Below are 23,563 nucleotides of genomic sequence, written 5' to 3' on the forward strand. Positions count from 1 at the left end.
TATGAGCACAATATTTCAAAGGGTTAGAACATTTAGATAGTACTCAAAGTAAAAACGTAGAAAGAAAAAAACGTAGCTGATGAATAAGGCTCTTTTATTGACATTTTATTTTCTCCTTTAGTTGTGTAAAATTGAGAAACTGGCTACCACGATTAATGCAGCAGTGAAACATGGTGGCGCTGTTGTAATAACACTGAGCATATGAGCTTGAGCTTGAGGCTACATCAGTAGAAGAAGGACTTGCATGTTAGTCTGTCTCCATGGCGACCAAAAAGGACGCGGCTGGTCGCTCCGCAGCACATCTCCCCGCGGACAGCACTTGACAGTCACTCTGAGCAGCGAGGAAGTGTCGGCATCAGTCCCACGGGACCAATCCCTTGAGCCCCAGTGCCGGATGAATCACCTGCGCTGTTACAAGTATTTCACTCCACCTGGGAATACACAGCCTTCGTTGTAAGGATTTATGGGGTGTTTTGTTTCCTCATCCTCACCATGCTCGTCTATATCTTCTGTGTGTGTCTGAATTAAAGCAGGAAAGAGCGCGGGATGGGAAGGGCTTTGATATAGAAGTGGCGAAAGTGGATCAGCCGTGAGTGGTGGGTTGTTTTAGGATTGAGGTACATGGCGTATTGTGAAGAGTCCGTGTTAAGTTTTGACCTAGATAACTGGAAAGCCGCGGAATTAGTCGCAGCACCTATATGTAAGGTGTGCTGGGTGCTTTGGGACTGCTAGGGTGTGTTTTGCATTATTCGTATGTCCGAAATAGAATGGATCCTGTGAGACCTGAGAAGCGTTAAGTTGTCGCATCCTTGAACTGGAGATAAGGCAGAGATGGGTGAGGTGCAAAACTCAATGCAACCACTGTTCCTTTATAAACACAGCTGCTGCATTTCAACACTTTCCAACTATCAATGCATCCCATGCACCTTTATCAACAAGGGCTCTGCAGCTCAGCTCTTTCCAAGTATAAATGCGCCCATTCTACCATTATCAACAAGGGCAATTTACGTGCGTCGCCGTCTTCACTGACCTCCTTACTTCATTGCTTTTAGTGATGTGTGATTGTGCTTGTTCATTGAAGCTCTGTGGTATTATCATATGAATATTCAGCTTTCCGATATTTAACTTTATACTATGAAAAACTATCCTAATTCGTTTACTTTCCAGAATTCCTGTATAATTGTGTCTATTCCTCTTAAATAAAATGCACTGAAACGAAACGCAGTTGTATGAAATACTGAATCGCATTTGTTCATGTCATCTGAGTTTCGTTTAAAGCATTTGATTACATGATGCTAAGAGACGTATTAAAATGGCATGTGCTAAACAATAGATGCATTCACCCTTATAGCAGCTCTCGACCTCTGGCTCAGCTATTACTTTGATCTTTGGAAAGAGGTGATCTGTAGTGCCCTTGATACTGGTACAAGGGGCACATTTATATTTGGAAAGAGCTGAGCTGCAGTGCCCTTGTTGATAATGGTACAAGGGGTGCTCGTGTATTTGGAAAGAGCTGAGCTGCAGTACCCTTGTTATGATACCAGGGGTGCATGTATAATTGGAAAGAGCTGAGCAGAGCTGCAGTGCCCTTGTTATGATCCAAGGGGTGCATGTATACTTGGAAAGGGCTGAGCAGAGCTGCAGTGCCCTTGTTGATAATGGTACAAGGGGTGCACGTGTACTTGGAAAGAGCTAAGCAGAGCTGCAGTGCCCTTGTTATGATACACCAGGCTCATTTATATTTTGGCAGTGCTGAGATGCAGCACCCTTGTTGATAATGGCACAATGGAGGTGCATGCATACTTGGAAAGAGCTGAGCAGCAGTGCCCTGTTGATGGTAGAAGAGGTGCATGTGTACTTGGAAAGAGCTGAGCTGCAGTACACTTGTTGATAATGGTAGAAGGGGCACATTAATATTTGGAAGGAGTTGAGCTGCAAAACCGTCCTTGTTTGAGGTGCAGTGGGTGTACAAATCTATGTATGCATCTCTTATTTATGTAGCACAGACATTACCAAAAGGCAGCGGGCTGCTGATACTTGAGAAGAAGTGATCTGGAGCACCCTTGCCGATAAAGGTACAAATAAATGTTAGAATGAGAAGGTGTGAGCTGCAGCACTGTTAGAAATGGGGGTCTCTAGTTGGCATAGGTAGGTATCTTTGTCCAAATAGGGACCCTTTTTCCTAGTCAGGATAAGGGAGTTACACCCCTGCTCACCCCTTGGTAGCTTGGCACGAGCAGTCACGCGTATTCTAGAGGCAGTGTGTAAAGCATTTGCACATAACCAACAGTAATGCAGTGTAAGCACTACAAAAGGACACCAAACCAGTTAAGAAAAATATCCAATATTTTTATATACTCGAGACAAGACCAAAAACGATAAAAAAATTCACAACACAGTACTTAGAAATACTCTAAATGCAGCCCAGGTCTATTCAGCCCTTTCCTGAATGACCTAGACTATCCAGAGGCAATCCTGCTCCCCAGCCGGTGTCATCAAAACTCAGACAGTCAATCCACAAATCCAGCAGAGGCACACTGGATGGTTAGGCAAGAAAATAGCTACTTTCGAAAAGTGGTATTTTGAAACACAGAATGTCAAAATCACCGTCACTAATAGATGCATCTTTAGATTCTCAGTCCAGGCATACTCAATTGTATTTTCCTACCTCGTCCCCAAGGCCAGTTATGTTTATAAGATGTTAAAAACAAACTCCCCGTTCTATACTATGGGGAACAGGTAGCCTTGCAATAGTGAAAAACGAAATGGGCAGTGATTCACTATCAGGACATGCCACACACACCAGGACATGTCTTACCTTTCACATCCACTGCACCCTGCCCACAGTGGTACCTTGGGCCTACATTAGGGGTGCCTGACTGTAAGAAAAGGGAATGTTAGGGCCTGGCAAGTGGGTGCACTTGCAAAGTCGACATGGCAGTACCAGACTGCACACAGGCTCTGCAATGGCAGGCCAGAGTTACATTTATGGGCTGTTTGTGAGGGTGGCACAATCCAGTGCTGCAGCCCACTAACAACATTTGATTTATGGGCTCTGGCACACCCAGTGCACTTTACTAGGGACTGAAACATAAATCAAATAAGCCAATCATGGAAACACCAATCCATAACACATTTTACCCCAGGAGCACTTGCACTTTACCGCTGATCAGCAGTGCGAAAAGTGCGCAGAAACTAAGCCAGCAAAAACAGAGTCGAAACCACAAGGTCAGAAAGCAAAACCTCAGGGGAAACACGCCAAAAGATGCCAAGTCTAACAAGCACTCTTAGGATAATGTATGGGAGGTGTTTTTTAATTTGAATAGTGAAATGTGGCACCCTTAAGATACGTGTATAGGGTGTGCTTTGAAAGATGGGAGGGGCATTCTGAAGCAACTCAAGCCTAAGGGCATTGAAGTGATTGTTGAAGGACAGATGGAAGGATAAGATTTGGGATGAAACCTGTCAAAGTAGGATCCTAACAGTTCAGGTTTGGACTGATCTTTCTGGTTAGAACAAATATATAAACATATTTTCTGTTCAGGTCTGGATACATCTTTGTCCTTGTCAGAGAAAACTACAACTCTTTCGGATCTGATTTAATGAAAATATCAGTTACATGTCATTTCCATTAGATCTGGTTGCTTGCAGAAGGGATTTCAAACTTTCCAATGACCTGTGATCGAGAACATTTCAGTATAGGCTAGCTTAGGTTTGTAATCTGTTTATCAAAACAGACATGTACAACACGTTATTTGCTTTCCTTCAAACTAAAACAATAGGTAGTTCCAGTAGGGAATGTGATCTACATTAACCAAACAAAGGTTTATCCAACATAAACAAGTACACAATGTAGGTTCCCGTGGACAGAGATTCATACAGACCCAAACAGGCCAAAACAAATTAAAAGTTTTGGGGCAAAGGTATACAGTGGCAGCAGTGTACTAAATACATCTTGAATTGGTTATTTATGTTAATTGGTGTCTGTTTATTTCAGCTGGTTCTTCAATTTAGCAGTAAAATTGCCATTATTTTTTCACTCCTAGAGAAACCCATTTTAAGAATTAATGTGGATGGGTGACTACCCACTTTAAGGAATAATCATAACCCTTGTCAGGGGGAACCCTTAAAGTAATTAAATTAATTGGTAGCTATGGCACAGAACAGAAAGGAAAGTCAAAGGGAAATCCCTGGAAATACTACCTTTTTACTCACTCATGTATTGTAAATCACATGCATCCAATGAAGCCTGATTGTACATGCAAATATTTTAATCCCACACTAAAATATAAAGTTTACAATCTGTAAACGTTATATTTTAGTGTGGGATTTCAATATTTGCATGTACAATCAGGCTTCATTGGATGCATGTGATTTACAATACATGAGTGAGTAAAAAGGTAGTATTTCCAGGGATTTCCCTTTGACTTTGCTGTCCATTGTACCCTGTTTCCTGGAACAAGTGGGGTCGTCTCTCTTCACTTAACACAGAACAGAAAGGCACAACATTATGGCAATGTGTAAAGTATTTATGCAGTACCAAAATAGTAAGAAAGTCAAAATGCGAAAGAATGACGACCCCAAACCAAATAAACAAATTTAAAATGTAATTAACAAAATGGCATCAAAATGACCAGAGGTACTGGAGATATGAATTTTTAAAGTTTTAAGTTAGAATAGCACCAAGAAGCACAAAGTGCCAGTGATAGTCAATGGTCGTGGTAGGAAGGGACGTAGGCGTAACGTGAGGCTGGCTGTGAAGGAATGTGGGTTTATATACACCAACCAGGTTCATCCTCATCAACTATTTTACCTTCCTACTTAGTCCTTTAAGTCCTAATCCACCTCTAGAGTGCACTTCTAAAGCCCACAATGACCTCAGGGAAGGCACATAGAGACTCACAAGGTGTCAGGCAGAAATCTATAGAAGGGTGCAGTCCAGGTCCAGTTGCCACTGGTCAGCTGAGCTGGATAGCTTGTTGTATCCCTCTAGTTTGAACAGGAGGTCGACCTTATGATCCCTGGAGTTCACTTGTCCCGGGTACAAAAGGGGCAGGTCTAGTCCTTCAGAGTTCCTCTCAGTCCACAGACAGCAGGTCCAGTCCTCTTGTTCTTCCTCAGGTCCAGGAGCTTTTTGATCCTCCCCAGGTCCTAGAAGTGTTCTGAAGTGGGTGCCTGGAGTTGCCACATTTATGCCTGGAACTAGCTAGTGGGTGAGAATGACTCCTGGGCATGACTTAACCAATGAGGGAAAAGTACCAGGGCCAACCCTACTCACGTTGGGTATTTTCAGGATGGCAAGCGTCTTCAGCCACACTAAATCTGGGCTCTGAGGGCTTTGTGTGTGTTTGGGAAGTGCACTATGGTAATCGTAATGTCCTCCCTCATCTAACATAAAAACCAGTTTGAAGAAGCCACTGTAAGCCCAGTACCCAGAGACAGAAGTCTGGTATAACAAAAGGTGAGTTTCCCAGTAGCCATACAGTAGATACACAAGAATGTTCTTGCATCTCAATTCCCTTCCTTCAAACCCCCTGTGTCATATGTAAACCCAGCAGACCTGTCAATCAAGATTTGACACTGGTGTGTCTAAAAGGATGCCCACAGCACACACCCTGCATAATCTGTGAGGATCACATGAGTCATCACTGCCCACACAGGTTAGACTATTGTTTTACCTCAGAGACAAATCACGCCTTTTTTGCACCTATTCAAATGCTAATCTCTGGCTTGGAGAATTTGGAGAGCCAATGCAAATTAGCCTCCAGGAATTTCAAGCATGGAAAAGATAACTTTCTAAAAGTTATGTTTCCTTAATATTTATTAAAAATCTGAGTTCAGCATTGAATTGGATCTTTAATAACTATTAAAAATACTTGTTTATTTTTCTAGGTAGCCCCCTAGCTGAGAGACAATATTCAAATTGTAATCTGTACTCTGGTCTCTACATAGGACACCTAGGCCTGCCACCATGAAAAATTGCTTTTGAGTACTAGTCACTGTAAGGATATTTTATCATTAAATTTCTATATATCCTACTTTTAAACACCATGCGCCTTGCGGACTACAAGGCCTACTTAGGGGTGACTTATTAAAATTTAAAAGGAAGATTTTGACCTGTGAAAGTGGTTTATTTTGAAAGGGTGAATTGCAGTTGTAACATTGCTAAAGTCAAGCTACACTGGTAGGGCTGAAGTCATGTATACACTGCCATTGTTCTGGATGGCACAATAGGTGCTGCAGTCCACATGTTATATTTAACTTGCGGGCCATGAGTATACTGATAGTACCATGTACTTATATTCATGGTGTAGCAGGGTTTCTGTTCTCCCACAGAACTCTGCACAGAGGATTGGAACCTCAGCGAATTAGGGTGACCCAAAACTCACCTTAGTACCCAACAAACCCCTTACCGAGCTAGCTACAGTGTCTCATTGGTCATAACAAACTCCCAATGTTTAGACAAACCAGAACATGAGCTTATAATACCTCAGGTTACGTGGAACACATGAGCACTCTTTCGTTATACAATCATTTCAAACCAGAACGTGGAGTAAATGAGGACACGTGTACATTTGAAATATTTATTTACTAATGCCGTCTTCTCAGGCGCAGTATCTTAGATAATACAAGGAAACATATTATCAGAAGCAAAGTTATCAGCATAGTTACTAGTCCATAGAAAGCAAATGGTGACAGCATGTTAACATGCTGTAATCAATAAGAGTTAACAACACTTATTTCTCACCCTCCCTAACACACATATTATATTAATAGCTAAGAAGGTCTCTTTGGGTTGCAATTAGGGCGGGCCCATACCTCAGGATCCTAGAATGAAGAGATCACATCAGCATACACCAGCTCTCTCTGCATGCGAACAGCATCAAGTGTGTTTGTGTGCTTCGAGCAAAGCAATATAAAACCCGCCTAAAGGCTAAAGTTGGCAGAAGCTGCACTTATGTTATGTCTATAAAGGCGCGAAGATCAGACCTCATAACAATTCAGTATCGTGTTGTTCCTGAAGCTTCAGCACTCTCTGTACAGACATAGTTTATTAAGCAAAGCTGATATCAGAGTAATAACATATTATTCTCATGTAAACCACAACGAACTACTAGGTTGAAAGCTAAATCAACAATTAAGTGTCGTGTGCAGAAGCAGCAAAAGGAAAAATGGCGTTTAAACATGTAATGTGCCTATGCTAACTTAACGCATTATAAAGATATACAGTAGCTATATCACACCCCCCCATGATCCGAGGACGGATAAGATAAGATAAGATAAGGGCAACTTCATGAAAGCAGAGTTCAAGAACCATGAACAACCTTATAATTATAAAAAACTGCAGTAATCACATCAAAATATAAAAAATTCCACAGCACTCAAGGCAATAGGAATGGGAGGCGAAAAAAAATGCAAAAAAGTGGGGCATCATCATAAACCAATAAGGTTCTTCAAGGCAAGACCGAATATGCAAAATATGCAGCAACAGCCTCCAACAGGAAATCACCGTCTTCATCCGAAAACAGTTCAGCCAATACTGGAGCCTCTATTACCATCAGAGGACAACTCGGTGGGTTTTCAAGATAGCTCAGTGCCAAGAAATCTTGCGCTGCTGTAAGAATGTTCCAAGGACCCATTAGTCCATGCATCGCTGCTAAGGTCATAATCCTGTCGCCAGTACAAACCAACTTGTGAGTAACGATGGGACTCATCAGCTGATTAAAGTCGACTTCAGGAGAAACTGGTCCGCAGAGACACAAATCAATGGCCCAATCGAAGTCACAGCTTAGGCAGTGAAATACAGACTGGACTCAGGTGAAGTAGGAAAATCGAAACGATAATCCATATGCCGTGCTTAAAATCGCAAGTGGCAGCGTGCCATAATATTCAAGCATCCGGTTGCGAAACAGCGCCAGGAGGGGCTGGGCTGCTCCTTCCACATGTGGGGCATCCATATTTCAGGAAGCAAACAATCACTAGAACGGCTGCCGCTAGTGCCAGGATAACCGGGAATCCACCAAACAAACTCGAAAAAATGGAATGGAAGAAAGCAGGGATGACTCCAAAGATTTTTTCAAATGAAGTTACGAGACCACTGCTAACAGATTTTAAAAAATGTGCCAGGCCAGTTGTGGAGGACGCGTTAAAGATAGAATGCACCATCTCGCTGAAATGCAATGGTAAATCAGTATTTAAAAGGGCCTGAACCTCAGTCCGGGTGTTAGCTATGTGAAGAACGAAAGTCTCCCTAGCCGAACTCAAGGCCACTTCTTTCTGGGACAATAGAGCCCTTATTCTGCTCATGCCGCTGAATTCTGCTTTCAAGGTTGGGCTGCGTGGCCAAATGGAAACCTCCCTATTTTCATGTGTGGGTGGGTACAGGACATTTCTGCAGCAAACGACACGCTCAGTTACGGTTACCACATAAGCTACACCTTTAATCAACCCGCAACAATCTTCATTATTCAAAAGTAAATAGCTTCTGTTCCCCAGTAAGGTAAAAGTCGGGGTGATTGCTGGTACAGGAGTCCCTTTCAAAACACAGGCTAAGTTTGGTCGGTCCTGGTTGCAAGAACCGTGTAATTGTATGTGCCTACACATTAACGAATGGTCTGGTGTTTCTGTACACTCCTCCCCATTCAGATAAACCTCCTGTCCGTCTTTCAAACATCTATAAGTGAAAGGAAGGGACCAGACTTCATGGAGAAATGCACTACCTAAGGGTTCATATCGACCTATGGCAACATATCGCATACAATTTGTAAATTTATACAATGCAAACGGTAAAGTTATTAAACCGTGGATAAGCCACGTTGCAGCGTTGGCCTCTGCCACCGAAAAAGGCAAGGACTCCAATCTCTCAATATGTAACATAGAAAATGAAGCATCTCGCATAGAAAGCAAGCGCTGCTTGTCAGTCAAATTAAAGGGGGCAAAGAGAGAAGAAACATTCTTGTAGGTCCATGGCACCTTGCCAGCTTTCAACGTTTGAAGGATCCATGCAAATTGCATGATAGAACGTAATTGATTCTGACCATGGTACAATACAGACACTTCATCATGCACAATATCTACTACAGAAGACACAATATTATCTAAAGTGTAAATGTGGGAAGAAAGCATGTTAATACTATTATCTACCACAGCAAGCACCTTTTCTAGATTGGCTTGATCTATAGCTCTAAGGCGTGTCGCAGCCTCAATCTGTGATGTCTTCCAGATTTCATTGTAAACAGCATAAATCCATCTTTTTGATCTACCACTAGCCGGGCCCTTTATGAAGTCATTCAAATCTACATCATCATTCAGCTTTGCAAGATGTAATTTAACTGCAGACAATGTTGAATGTTTCAGCCAATTCTGACACAACTTGCCCACAGAGTAAGTCGTGACAGAATGCTCAGTATCAAAACGTGGATCCGGTCTAACCTGTGTAAAGCCATCAGATAAACCCAGAAAACGGTGCTGGCATGAATCTGCACTTCTGTGCCACACTAGCCAACCTTTTGAATCCATACTGGATATGTTAAAGGACGAATTCAGCAATAGGGATTGCAAGTCCCTAATCGAAAACTGAGTATAATTACTCCAGCCAGAATATTCTTCTAACTCTGGGATGGTTGGAGAGTTCAATTTTTTAGAAGTAGCCAATCCAAAGCACGTCGTTTGTGAAATAGAGGAATTCAAAAACAACATTTGATTGGGGATGAGACAAGCACGGTGCAAAGCCTCAGTGCCTTGTACCTGCCAAGTCTTAGAACCCCAACCAGAATTTAAGTCAATAGTTTCTTTCCATAATTCATAGCCGCCAATAGCCAGCTGATCAAGAAAGAACTTCGAATACAACAATTTGGTATCGGTAAGTCTAACCTTGGACATAGGCTTCTGTGTCATTTTGAAATAAAAGGACTCGGGATTAGACTGATTGAAATCAGTAAAATAAGTGTACTTTTTTTAAAAAGTACTCGAACTGCCTTGTTTAGGAGCTGGGCAATGCTCCCATTGTGTATAATTTACAGTATTCCTTCTGGATGCTGTTTTATGTAAGAAGTGATTGCCAAAATGTTGAAAGCAAAACAAATCACCATAATTAGCAGATTCTAAATACAAATCCTCAGCATCAAAGGCAGCATATTATTTCAAATCGGAAAACAAAGACTCTACGGCCTGAACATCCCAATCATCAGAACGTATGTTTTGTTTCACAACATCCCCCATGTTAACCCTAAGCACATTGGGGACATTAACAACCTCGGTAGGGCCATGAATTTGAAACCTAACGGCATCCCACACTATCCCATCAAGGACAGGCCAAGCAGTGATGTTAACAAATGTCAAGTCTCTTTTCAATCTGTGTGCAGAATGCAATGAGGAAAGGGGGGCCAAAGTTCCATTTAGATGTCGAATGCATGTTCTTTCTTCGACATAGTGTCCATTCATAAGACGGAAAAAATAAAACACAAACCCAATAGACATAAAAAGGTAAATTGAAAAAAGCACCAGCCAAATATATGTCCAAGGCGGAATTAAAAAATGTTTTTTAAACAAGCTGGCATAAACTGCAAAACGTGAGGGTTTCCTCGAGGCATTGGAAACAGTGTCAAATGAAAATCTGGATTCTGTGGCCAAACGGGCTTGCAGGTCAGGCATGGACAAGTCAGTGGGGTAAGTATAGTCTATTTCAGCAAGGTCTGTACCGGGCAAAGTACTTAATAAAGGACTGGAAATAGCAGGCAACTCGATTGCCACTTCAGTTTCATGATCAGAAGTAGTGGGCAAAACTGAATTTCTCACAATGGAAGGACAGGAAACAGCCGGTGTCATGCTAAGAAGAATCGGCCACTCTGTGTATCTTGACATTGTCAATGGAGATAAACCTGTTTTCCTTACGACCAGGAAGTGGTGGTAAAATGACTGTTCTTGTGCCCTTCACGCCAAGCACTGGAACCGGAGCTCGATAGGAAGGACCAAATTCTTTTTTGTTGTCGATCTTCTCTCGAACCAGTTCTCCAACTTGGGGTAGCCAGCCGACTACCGGGATCTGCAACGCAACATCCGACGTGGAGGGCAAATGTTCCTTCGCAAGACTGTCTCTGGTCTTTTGTAGATCCTGTAATACATTACAATGTTCATCTACGTCAAAGGTAGTGGCGCGAGCCACGCAATCTAGACCGTCAAGGTCAGGGACGAACATCTTGATGCCAAAGAGCATTTCGTATGGGGTCCGCCCACCCAGAGACCTTCTAGGGAGATTATTAAGAGCACGCTGCATGCCATAGAGGTGGGCTAGCCAGTTTCTGCCAGTGCCTATAACTCGAGCTGTCAAAGATTGCTTTAAATCACGGTTCATTCGCTCCACTACACTATTTCCCTCAGGTCTGTAGGGAGACAAAAACTTGACTTGGACCCCCATCGAATTCATGGCATCCTTATACGCCTTAGAGGCGAAAGCCGGACCCTGATCCGAATGGAAGGTACCACAGGCAAAAATCCCTACAAAGATGCGCAAATCTCTAATGACAGTCCGTGAATCAGCGCTGCGATGGGGCCAGACCCACACAAAGCGTGTGCATGAATCAACTGTAACTAAGATGTACTTATACGCAGTATCAGATGAAAAAGGACCGCAGTGATCTAAGTAAACACAACCTAGCGGTTTATTAGAAATGTACAACTGTGTCTGTGGCGGACGAGCAGCAGTCGAAGGTTTAATCTGCTGACAAATGTCACAAAGAAGGACATAATCACGCGTCTGTTTGTACAGTCCCCGCCACCAGAAACGTTGTTGTAATTGAGTTACAGTGGCTGAGACGCCCGCATGCGCAGACGCCACACCTTCATGAGCTGCTGTAATCAAGTCAGCCCTGCGATCCGAGTTGGGAATCAAACGTTCCCCAACATCAGGAATTTTCACAAAAGGAACCTTTTCGGGACTTAAGTGGTATGTGTACTTCGAAGGGAACCCCGCAGGATGTTTACCTCCCTTCTCAGTGGCAGCAACAGCCGCCAAGATGTCACTATCAATCTTACTTTTGGACCGTGTAACTGCTGCAACTAAGTATGTAGACACCGCTGATTTCGCCGCTTCATCAGCAAGCGAGTTACCGACAGCGTGGACTCCAACACGCTGGTGGCCAAGAGTATGAATTACAAAAACGAGCGGCAACGTAGCCTTAAGCTCTGCCACTCAAACCCAGATCATCTCATGTTTTATTGTGCTACCCTTGGAATCACGAAAGTCATTCTGAATCTAAAAGAACAAGTTTTCATTGTAAGACTGGACACAGTAGAAAGAATCACTTACAATAAGAGTAGTAACACTAGGATCTGCGTACTCCAACGTTAGTAAGAGAGCACGAAGCTCTGCCAATTGTGCGGTGCAATCTCCCAGTGGCAACGTGTGCACTTCCCTGGAGATGAACTCATCGTTCAACATAGCACCGACCACAATGGCGCATGCGGAAACGTAGGCATGTTTAGAGCCATGCGCAACCTGCGCCGAACCATCAGTGTAAATGATACAATGGAAGTCCTCCAATGGTCGCATAGCTAGAGGAGCAGGATGAACAAACTCATACTGCAAGTACCCTTGCGACCGCAACGAGTCGTCAAAAATAAACGTGACATCCGAGGACGTCAAGGACGCAGCCCACTGAATCCACCGAGGGTGCAAAGCTTTAGAATTTGGTACACTGGCTTTCGTGAGTGCCTCCAAATGAGGACAGGGTGTAACAACCAACATGCGTTTCCCCTGTGACGGAGCCCGTTCCTTAAGAATAGCCATCTGCACAGCTGTTAAAACCTTTTCCACAGTGGGAAACCGCATCTCAGCCGAAGTGTACAAGTGTGACTTGTAAGCAATAGGTACTGTGTCTCCTTCATTAAAAGTGAGGTACGTGAAACCCACTGTCCCCGGTATTATTCTTATCACCAGGTTGGTATAGTTATCACGAGTCAGTAAGAACTTAGAAGCGAGCAGATCAGCCTGCAAGGACTGCAAGATGGCTGAGTGCTCAGGCAGCCAGCATGATTTTGAAAAAGTTGGTTGTATCAAGCATACAAAGGCTTGATACGCTGGACATATTCCGGAATGTATGTCCTTCCGAAATTTAAAAAGCCCAGTAAAGACTGTAATTATTTCAGTGTAGTAGGAGCGCGCAACTGAGCGCATTTCTCCAAGAAGTGAGGTGCCAAACCTCTACCTTCATTGTTGAGCTCATAGCCCATAAACAACACTGTGTGCTCAGCGATGTGCGATTTTGCAAAGTTAAATTTGTAACCCATGTCTGCAAAGTTACAAATAATAGAATTTACATGACACAGATGCTCCCAAATTTCGTCGTCCGTGAGATATATGTCATCCACATACGAACAAGCATCCGGGTCGAGTGCCTCCAAAATAGAGACTATGCGTGCGGTAAATATACCAGGACTATTCTTATAGCCCATTGGGAGACGCCGGAATTGTTTTTGGACTCCAGCGCATGTAAAACTGGTCCATTGGGAGCTAAAGCTGTCCAATCTGTGGGCATAGAAACCGATGGATATGTCAAGCGTTGTCTTAAAACGCTTACGCACGAGACTATCCACCAGAGCAGAGCCGTGAGTATTCTGTACTGCACAGTTACGGCAATGCGAGTTCAAATGCCGGTAATCCAATACCAAACGATACGATCGTCAGGCTTGGTCACAGTAAAGAGAGGATTATTCATCGGTGACACACATGTCTCAATAACTCCCTGATATTCCAATTGTTCAAAGATTTCCGCAACGGAAGCCTTGGCTTCACGCCGAATGGGATATTGAGGTTGAGGCTGCGGCTGAGACCGCAACGGAATTTCGTGGCATGGGGATAACTTGTCCCAACCACATTGGTTACGGTACAGAGCCGGTGCGAGTGCCCGAGCCCACTCTTCTGCAAAATGCTGCGCATGCTCTTTCGAGACAGTGTTCGCGAAACTGGGGAGGATCACCTCCTCCCCTCGCGGCGCCGTGAGCACAAAAGGTGGGGGCCAGTCAGCCTCCGAATTCAAAATATCATACGTAGAAGACAGATTTTCCCAAAATACCCCTTTGACGGTACGCTGTATGTCACCTTCTATTAACAGGACAATTTCATAAAGTCTTTCAGGGGGAGCAAGTCTCGTATCGGCTGTTTCTATTACAACATAGACATCAGTCGCTGTCACCCTCAGTAGTGGACGCAGCGCCTCTCTCACTATGGTAATCTCCGCCGCGCTGTCCAGCAAGGTCAGAGCCCACATCAGATTCCGAAGCCGCGTTCTCACTATCTGTGTCATATCGATGCGCTGTTAAGGCCGCGACTTTCTTTTTCGCAAACTGCGGTCTCTTCGGCGTAGAATCTTCCTGCTTCGCTGCGCCGTCCGTCTGGCGGGACTGGCCACGTCCTTGTTGGCCACCACGTCCCCTACCGCCTCCTCCACCACCGGTCTTCGGGGCCGATGAGTCCTGAAAGGAATGAGGAGAGCGTTGTTCAGAAACCTGAAATCTATCAGGTGATTTAATCATCGCGCGATCGCGCAAATCATATACTCTCAGTTGGCGCAGGAACTTGTGGCGCAGGATATGAATCCTGAGTCTGCTGTTGTTGCTTCCCCTGTTTCTGTTTTTTAGGCCAATTCTGTTTATTGGACTTGGGTTGGACATCTGCCGTAGCAGACTGCCCCTGTGGTTGTTTTTTCTCCTTGACAGGAAAATATTTCAGACCTTTACTTGTGCGACCTATAGTTTTATATGCGGCCACAACAATCTTCGCTAACTGTCGGGGTTTGTCGGCATCGGGCAGAGCAGCCAAAGCATTCGACACCTGAAAGTTCACCGCATCTGCCTTTATATTGGAGAGGATGAGATCCCTAACAATCTCAAAAGAACCACACAGGCGCATACCCAATTCAACCGCTGCTTCCGGTCCGTGATCATCCTGAACACGCTTAACGATCGTAGGCAGTACGGACATAGACGGGGTGCCGAAACACCTCGTATAAACGGCCGCAAAAGTTTTCCCCCAAGTTTCACAGTCAACGAGTTCAGGAGTTAAATCCTTAGGCAAAGTAATCGTCAACATTCTATGTTTATCAGCAGGAGTAGAATTCGGAAACACAGCCTCCAGTTGGTCAAATTTCTCGGCAAGCCACAAAGGGAAATCATCTTTATCATCGGGTCGCTTACCAAAAACCGAATTGACCATAACAGGATTGAGTCTTAAACCGCCATGTTCCGTTTGAACGGCCGGAACCCCCGGGGGACCTCCCGGGAGATGACGACCTATGTAGTGCACTAATGCACGAATCACGGCAATCGAGACAATATGTAGTCTGCGAATATCCGCAAGGGAACAAGCGCCGTGATTCGGGTGCGGGGTGAATCCACCCAAAGCAGGCCAATTTGTTCCTGGAATGGACAAAGGACCCAACCTCGCAGCGGATAAAGAGTGGGGTAGGGCGCCATCAAACCAAACGCGATGCTGCCAATGATCAATAGGTATTTCCAGTGCCCTGTACGGTGTATATTCAGCCGGTACAGGTGAGGGTGTGTAGGTGTGGAACACGTTAGAATTAGCGTCCACTTCCGGAAACGATACCCACGAATAAAACAGTTCGAATGGGTACGCCGGATCTGCACACACCACCAAAATCACAGCCAAGCCATCTAACGGGACTTGGTAAGCCTGCAAATCGTTGCGCACCGCAATGCGACTATGCTGCGGGATGACCACAGCCTGCGCCATGATTGCACCGGAATAACAGAAAAAACAAAGGAAACTTTGTAGCACAACTGGGTAGTAATTCAAAAGAAACCGTTTTAGATAGAATCAAGCTTGAAAAAGACCTATTTAAAAAAATAGGTAGGTTTCACCGACAGCACCGTTTTCCGGAAACGACAGTGAAGGGGTTAAGGTTTGAACGATATACTACTCGAGTGTCATGATATAAGTCCACCAACGTATGGGCGCCATGTAGCAGGGTTTCTGTTCTCCCACAGAACTGTGCACAGAGGATTGGAACCTCAGCGAATTAGGGTGACCCAAAACTCACCTTAGTACCCAACAAACCCCTTACCGAGCTAGCTACAGTGTCTCATTGGTCATAAAAAACTCCCAATGTTTAGACAAACCAGAACATGAGCTTACAATACCTCAGGTTACGTTGAACACATGAGCACTCTTTCGTTATACAATCATTTCAAACCAGAACGTGGAGTAAATGAGGACACGTGTACATTTGAAATATTTATTTACTAATGCCGTCTTGTCAGGCGCAGTATCTTAGATAATACAAGGAAACATATTATCAGAAGCAAAGTTATCAGCATAGTTACTAGTCCATAGAAAGCAAATGGTGACAGCATGTTAACATGCTGTAATCAATAAGAGTTAACAACACTTATTTCTCACCCTCCCTAACACACATATTATATTAATAGCTAAGAAGGTCTCTTTGGGTTTGAATTAGGGCGGGCCCATACCTCAGGATCCTAGAATGAAGAGATCACATCAGCATACACCAGCTCTCTCTGCATGCGAACAGCATCAAGTGTGTTTGTGTGCTTCGAGCAAAGCAATATAAAACCCGCCTAAAGGCTAAAGTTGGCAGAAGCTGCACTTATGTTATATCTATAAAGGCGCGAAGATCAGACCTCATAACAATTCAGTATCGTGTTGTTCCTGAAGCTTCAGCACTCTCTGTACAGACATAGTTTATTAAGCAAAGCTGATATCAGAGTAATAACATATTATTCTCATGTAAACCACAACGAACTACTAGGTTGAAAGCTAAATCAACAATTAAGTGTCATGTGCAGAAGCAGCAAAAGGAAAAATGGCGTTTCAACATGTAATGTGCCTATGCTAACTTAACGCATTATAAAGATATACAGTAGCTATATGACAATGGTACCATATGTTCCATATACTTTAAACTTATAGGTAAGTTATATATGCCAATTAGGAGTATACCAATTTCATCATGTTGAAAGGAGGAGTATAGGCACCTTACCACTGGAAAGCAGGGGTGAAGTGCATAGAGTTCTAAAGGCAGCAAAGATTTTGGGTCCAGCAAAAGTAAAGAATTCTGGGATGACCACGCTGAAAAGGCAAATTTCCGACACCCATTTTCTTTGACTAGATTAATTTGAACCCACTTGCAACTGATCATATGAAATGTCTACTAAGGTATACAGCGTTTGCTTCTGGAGAACGAAAATGTGGTGTTGCTGTTTGAGTTGCAGCTCCTGCTGAGCCATTTTGAATAGTTGAGTTGCAACACAATTTGCAAAGATTTATATAGCTTGCTGTGAGAGGTAGGAAAGGAAGGAGTAAACTGGATCATTATTTTAATATAAATGTAGGGCGTACTGTGAGAGTTAGAAAGGGGTAAGCAGTACAAGTCAGCTAATGATAGTTGAGAAGGGGTAACATGCAGAACCTTTAGGGTATATGTACAGGCACTACTGTGGGACAAGGAGAATTAGAGCACCAAATGATAGGGATACAGAAGATGATTATAATTTATTATAGTACCTGACCGGCATAGAGGCAAAGCAGATGGGTAGCTATGTTATGTTAGTATCTGTATAATGCTCATCTCACCCAGGAGGGTATCTAGATGCTAGAAACATGAGGCTATGCCAGCTTTGACAGGAGCCTAGTGGAAAAGCTAGGCTCTGGCTCTTCAGATATGAGATACATGGGCGAGTAGTGGAAACTGATGCTGCTATTAAAGTATATGGGTTCCAGATTTTGTAGGGCGTTGTATGTGTGTGTGTGAGGAGCTTGACAAGTGCGCATTTGTAGATGAGGAGCTAGTAGAGGTCTTTGAGATGTATGGAGATATGTATTCCGGTTGGGATTTTAAGTGTGAATCTGGCTGCTGCGTTGTGGATGAACTGAAGCCTCTCTGTGAGCTTAACGGTGATACTGAGATAGAGTGAGGTGCTGGTTATAAAAGTGTAAAAATCACAGATTTCTAATTTCTTATATGCTGTGTCCCATGAGCCTGATGGTTTGGGATGTATTACTGTTTGCAGCTCTTTTAATGTTGTATAATACTGACAGACCTGGGGCGTGGTGCTTCCCATTTATAGTCTTGTGAATTAATCCCTCTGAATGCAGATTTCTCTACAGAAATGTATTAATTCAGTTTGCACATGTAGGACACAACTTTTGTTCGGAACGTGCACCTTGTTCAAAAGGTCCAATTCACATAAGTAAATAGAAGTAAAACACAGTCTAATTTCAAGATTCTTGCTATAAACGCAGGACCCAATTCATAAAGGTAAACTTAGACGTTTCGTCTAAAATTAGACCAAGCGTCTAAATTTACGACTATTTATGAGCACTTTCTTTATGTGTGCACTCGGGCGGATCGCCGCCCCGAGTCGGGCATAAAGATAGTACTCGTAAATGCCCCTTGTGAATTCCCAAAGTCGTAAATTAAGACATTTGGTCTAAAGTTAGACCAGATGACTAAGTTTAGCTTTGTGAATCTGGCCCCCAGCTTGCAGATTCCTTGCTATATGTATAACGTTGTAATACAAAATAAACTCACTTTCAATAGGGATGTGTGTTTTTTGGGAATGCAACATCTTGGCAGAGAATTGTGTGAGTTTTCAGGCAGCAGTGATCAATTTTTACAGTGTTAACTTTGATTTTTCCTGATAATCTTTTTGAAGAAGATGTGTATATGTCTGCCCATTCTCACACAACACTTCACAGTGTATACCCATTCCTTGTCACTGTTAATTTCTCTTTGCTTACCTCAGAATAGATTGACATTTCACCATTTCCGGGACACTCCACATATATATCTTTTTCTTCCGGGACACTCCATATATATTTTTTTCTTCCGGGACACTCCATATATATTTTTTGCGCTGGAAATAGGAACGGCGTTTCACCAGTGGATGAGGTTGGGGACCCAGATTCAGGATTACAACATTAGATTGGTGACTACTAGAACACACCACTTTAGCCAACTGCGCTTTGTTTAGAATTACCAACACTTCGCTATGCGTCTTTATGAGCAATGTGGGGTGGCGCCTTATCCCGCAATATTAATTATCGCCACCGGGCAGCTTTACAAGTTATCCCTTCAGTTTCTTTATACGGGCACACTTATCATTTAGCGACCTAGCTCCTGCGCGCAACTACAAGACGGACTATCCCTTCAAGTACATGCATGTGGGATGTCAATTTCAAAGACAGTGAGCCGGCAGTCATTAATAATTTTATTATGCAGACATTATATCCTGCGATCATCTGGCATAGAAAGTCTAGATTCTGTACATCAGCCTTGATATCATCGTTCTGCTCTAGTGTAAACAATATGCCAGAGTGCTAATGAAAAAGTATCTAGAGTATCCACAGTAGATTCAACCCACTCTACACCCAGAGCCCCACACACACCCAGAGCCCAACACACACCCAGAGCCCCACACACACCCAGCGCCCCACACACACCCAGAGCCACACACACACAGAGCCACACACACCCAGAGCCACACACACCCAGAGCCACACACACACACCCAGAGCGCCACACACACACCCACTCTCCCCGTGCCTAACAAAACAAGCCCCCGCCGCTTCGTGGCACTTTACACTCTCTCTCTTGTATCAACCGGTGGTGCACTTTGGCCATAGAGCCTACTGTTCAGTGGACCAAATTACTACCTTGTGTGGGCACAGGCCCAGTAACACATTGTCCACTGAGGCAAACACGTCTCTAACCCCAGCCAGGTTACGAACAAAGCAAACAAGATGATGGATGGAGCACTGAAACTTTTCAGACACTCACCCCCAGTCACAGAAGTGGGTTGAATCAATCATCGTTCTTTAGCTCACTTCGCCACCCCAGTTTAGACCCAGCCATATACAAATCAATCTTGACCCTGTTACGCATGGGAAGAGTTCAGTCCGAACTTCCAAGCCAAGTCTTACTAGAAACTAGAATCCTGGGACCTGGGTCAAGACAGATCTGCATATGGCTGGGTATGGGCTGGAGAACTGAGCTAAAGAATGAGGACTGATTTAACCCAGATCTGTGATATTGGGTGGGGGTTGAAAAGTTTCAGCACTCCCCACGTCATCTCCTTGTGTTTGCTCATAATTAGTTCCACCAGCTCAGCAAGAAGAAACTCTGCCAGGATTACTAAGGTTCTACATGAGGATAGGTCTCTGAAGCCCAGAACAAAAGGCTGATGAAAGTCCAGGTGAGCCGCACACATTCTCGCCAGAGAGTGCAAACACTAACCTCTGAGCACCTCGTGTAACCGCTTCACACAATCAGCCTAATGAAATATGGGGTTCACCTGAGAAAAATCAGCTGCGGGTCAACATTCTGTTCAGCTATCACAAAAGCAAATAGATATAGCTCCAGAATTCATTTGAAAACAAGCAATGCCCCCGGAGTCAAGACGCCCACACTCACCGGGTCTTCTGTGTCGGGGCTCTTCTCTGGTGCTGCGGCATGGAGCGGGGCTCTTCTTCACACAGGAGAGCCCTCGCTTGGTGCTGGCCTCTTGTCCAGTCCTCTCCTGGGACCGGAGCCGGGGAGGGCTGACGGCGAGATTGAAGACAGCTTCCTCCCACCTGGGGGAAGCAGAAACGGCGCAGGCTCACCTCTCTGCAGCACGGGGCTCTCCCTCACTCCTGGGAGCCCCGTGGAAGGCGCCGGCTGCAGGACTCTGCTACTACACCCCGGAGCTCTCCTCTCATCTTGGAGCCCGAGGAAGGGAGGTCAGTTCCGGGTGTCTTGTCGTCCCGCCCCCGGCCTGCCTGACTTCCGGAGTCGTGGCTGCGGCCAATAGCAGCGCGGCTCTGGGTTGGGGAGGCGGGACAGCGCCTCACAGGATCCCCAGGCTGGCGACGGTGATCTTAACGGCGGGAAAAAGACACGGCAGGGAACAAGATGCGGGAGTGGGGCGTAGCCCAGAAAGGCATGACGACAAAAGGGGCGGGACTTAAAAAAAGACCCAGAAACGCCCCCGAATCGCGTTGTGACAGGGAAAGAATGATTGACAAACAATCTCTTCCAATGGCTAGCCTCCATTTATGGAGCTAGCCAATGGAAGACAGAGGCGGGACAAAGCCCCATACTGTAGATCAACAGATTTCGCCTGCGCGAACGCTGCTGCGCAGCGGACGCAAGGCGAAACCTAAAAACTGACTTTATTGTTTTTCCAATGTCTAAATATGAATTGATATGTATGTATTCACTGTGATTCTGGACAACACATTACAACTGTTTTGTGTATACCCTTAATATATATTCCTGCTTTTTTATATATAAAAAAATTAAAGAAAAAATAATGTTGTATAAATACCAAACATAAGATAAAATTAACATTTATGTGTATCAATATGCATGTTTATTCGCGCACATGCTTTATGTTCTAGATTTTGTGGCCTGTGTTTAGTGTACCACTGCCCTGCCCAGGCCCGTTTCTTCCCTAATTATATTTTCCCTGTTATGGGCAAGTTTATCTTGTAAACAGGGTCCCCTATACTTCCAAAGTTTTAGTTTGACATTTTGTACATCTCTTACTCACGCCTAGCTCTGTTCTAACCTTTTGGGCCTGGTGACGAACCAGCTCTGGAACAGAATCTGAGCAAGGGCAATGAGCTGGTAGTTGATTCTTGGATATTGTGGGCACAACAAAACAGTTCTTTTTTTATGTCCTGGGCTGTGGAATGACCTTCTGGGTACCTCCGCCTTGCTCTTGCCCTTGCCCTACACTACTTCAGGAAGGATCACAAAACCCATCTCTTTTTTATTTTGCTTCTACTCAAGGTTTAACTACCCTCTCGTATGGCTACTGGGCACTCCAAGAAGTACACTTGCCCCATCCTATAAGAACATGCACAAACGACCTCCTTACTCCCACATTTGTAACATATTTACAGCTCTGGGAGATTGAAAAATGCAGTATGACGTGTAATATGAAAAAAGTATTTATTAATATAAATAAGCTCAATACATGTAAACCCAGATGCCTCATGTTACCAACTTCCCTAACTCTAATTCTGGATGCATTGTGCATGGTGAGTCGAAACATGAACTTACTATGAATGACAAATGCAATCTAAATATGTGTTCTACCATGAATTCTCTACATCTTTCAAAGTATTCTATTACATTTGCTAAGAAATCCAGATATGTAGCTGGTAGAATTCTGAGTGGAGTAGTTAGTGACTTCAGATATAATTGCTTAACATTCATTTAGTCAACTGTGGTTTTGGCCTCTAAATGTTTAATTCTTTTCATAAAGGATTGGTGTTGGAGGGTAGTTTTGACCACACAGAAACAAACACTGAATGTGTTATCTGAAATAACAAGACACACTTTTGAAAAGCAGGAAGTGAGTCAGGAGTGACACTATTTAATTAAACAACTAAACAATAATTGTCAAATACACATCACTAATCAAAAATTATACCATACAATCTAACGAGTAACAAGTGTTAAAGACACATCACTGATCAAGAGCAAAAACATGTAGTCTTAGCAAGTTTAAAATCAAGCAATTCAAAGAGAGGGTGAAAGGGGGAGAAATTGAATATCAAAGTACAATGAAGAAATATAACCTTATCAAACGCTAAATAAATTAATCAAACAGCTAACTGGCAGCACTTTACAGTGGAAAACATAGTGTGAGGTGATCAACGAGTAAGTACGTGAGTAGCCCTTTTATACACCTTTAATAAGGAATCGTTGACCGCAAAGTCTAACTTTAGCAGGTGTTTGACCGCAGAAAAGAGGTAAGGTGGCCAAGAAGAGAAAGCATCTTTCTGAGGATTAGGCACATGCTAAAAAGCAGAAGTCTGCGTTTGAAAGCCCATGGTGCTGGTGTAAGCTGGAGGCATAGTAGTGTTGAGGACACACACGGGGGCAGCATAGAGGCCCCACGAGTAAAAGAAAATTGAAAGTGATTGGTAAGAACCGTAAACATACGTGGGATTATGTAATAAATCTTTGGGTAGTGCAGAAGTGGAGATTAGTTGTTCATCACTTTTTGGAAATGATGATTCTGGTAGTGAGGATGACCATCAGGTGACAGAGAAAATGGAGAGATTTAAGGACACTGACATGGAGGTAATTAAGGATCCTGCTATGGATTCAATGTTTGACGCTTTTCTGGTCAGGCACCCTCTTTCTCAAGAGTGGTCGCATCTGAAGCATGTGGCAGATTACAGGCATTCATTGATAAGAAAATAAATCCCTAAAGTAGTAAGGTTCAGGAGATCGGATTGTCCTTGACAATCCTTGGAGGATCCAAAATATTGGCATTTACAGGGAAAGGGGGACGTGATCCCCGGAAGGATTTGGATAAGGGTTTACGTTTGTGCCAATATCTCCTTCTAGATGTTTCTGGGCCATTGACGAAGATTTATGATTTAGTAGAGGAGGCACATATGAACAAAGAAAATGTAGACCCAGACAAATGTGCGTCAGTGGGTCCAATGGGCAATTTGCCTGCTGGTCAATGCAAATACTGCTTTATATGTGGAGCGGAGAAAGAGCATTCTGCTAAACATTTACCA

The 23,563-nt window shown here is 43.7% G+C and overlaps 1 protein-coding gene across 2 annotated transcripts in view; it reads left to right on the plus strand.

Moving 5' to 3' along the window:
• Positions 1-273: 273 nt before the first annotated feature.
• C1_2H1orf141 (chromosome 1_2 C1orf141 homolog) overlaps positions 274-23,563 on the plus strand; it is a 165,587-nt gene continuing 142,297 nt past the window's right edge. For both annotated transcript variants that reach the window (XM_078673427.1, XM_078673428.1), the window contains exon 1: positions 274-453. The gene's annotated coding sequence lies outside the window, so the exon portion shown is untranslated. The remainder of the gene's footprint in view (positions 454-23,563) is intronic.

Source organism: Lissotriton helveticus, chromosome 1_2 (assembly GCF_964261635.1).
Source record: "Lissotriton helveticus chromosome 1_2, aLisHel1.1, whole genome shotgun sequence".
Classification (NCBI taxonomy): domain Eukaryota; kingdom Metazoa; phylum Chordata; class Amphibia; order Caudata; family Salamandridae; genus Lissotriton; species Lissotriton helveticus.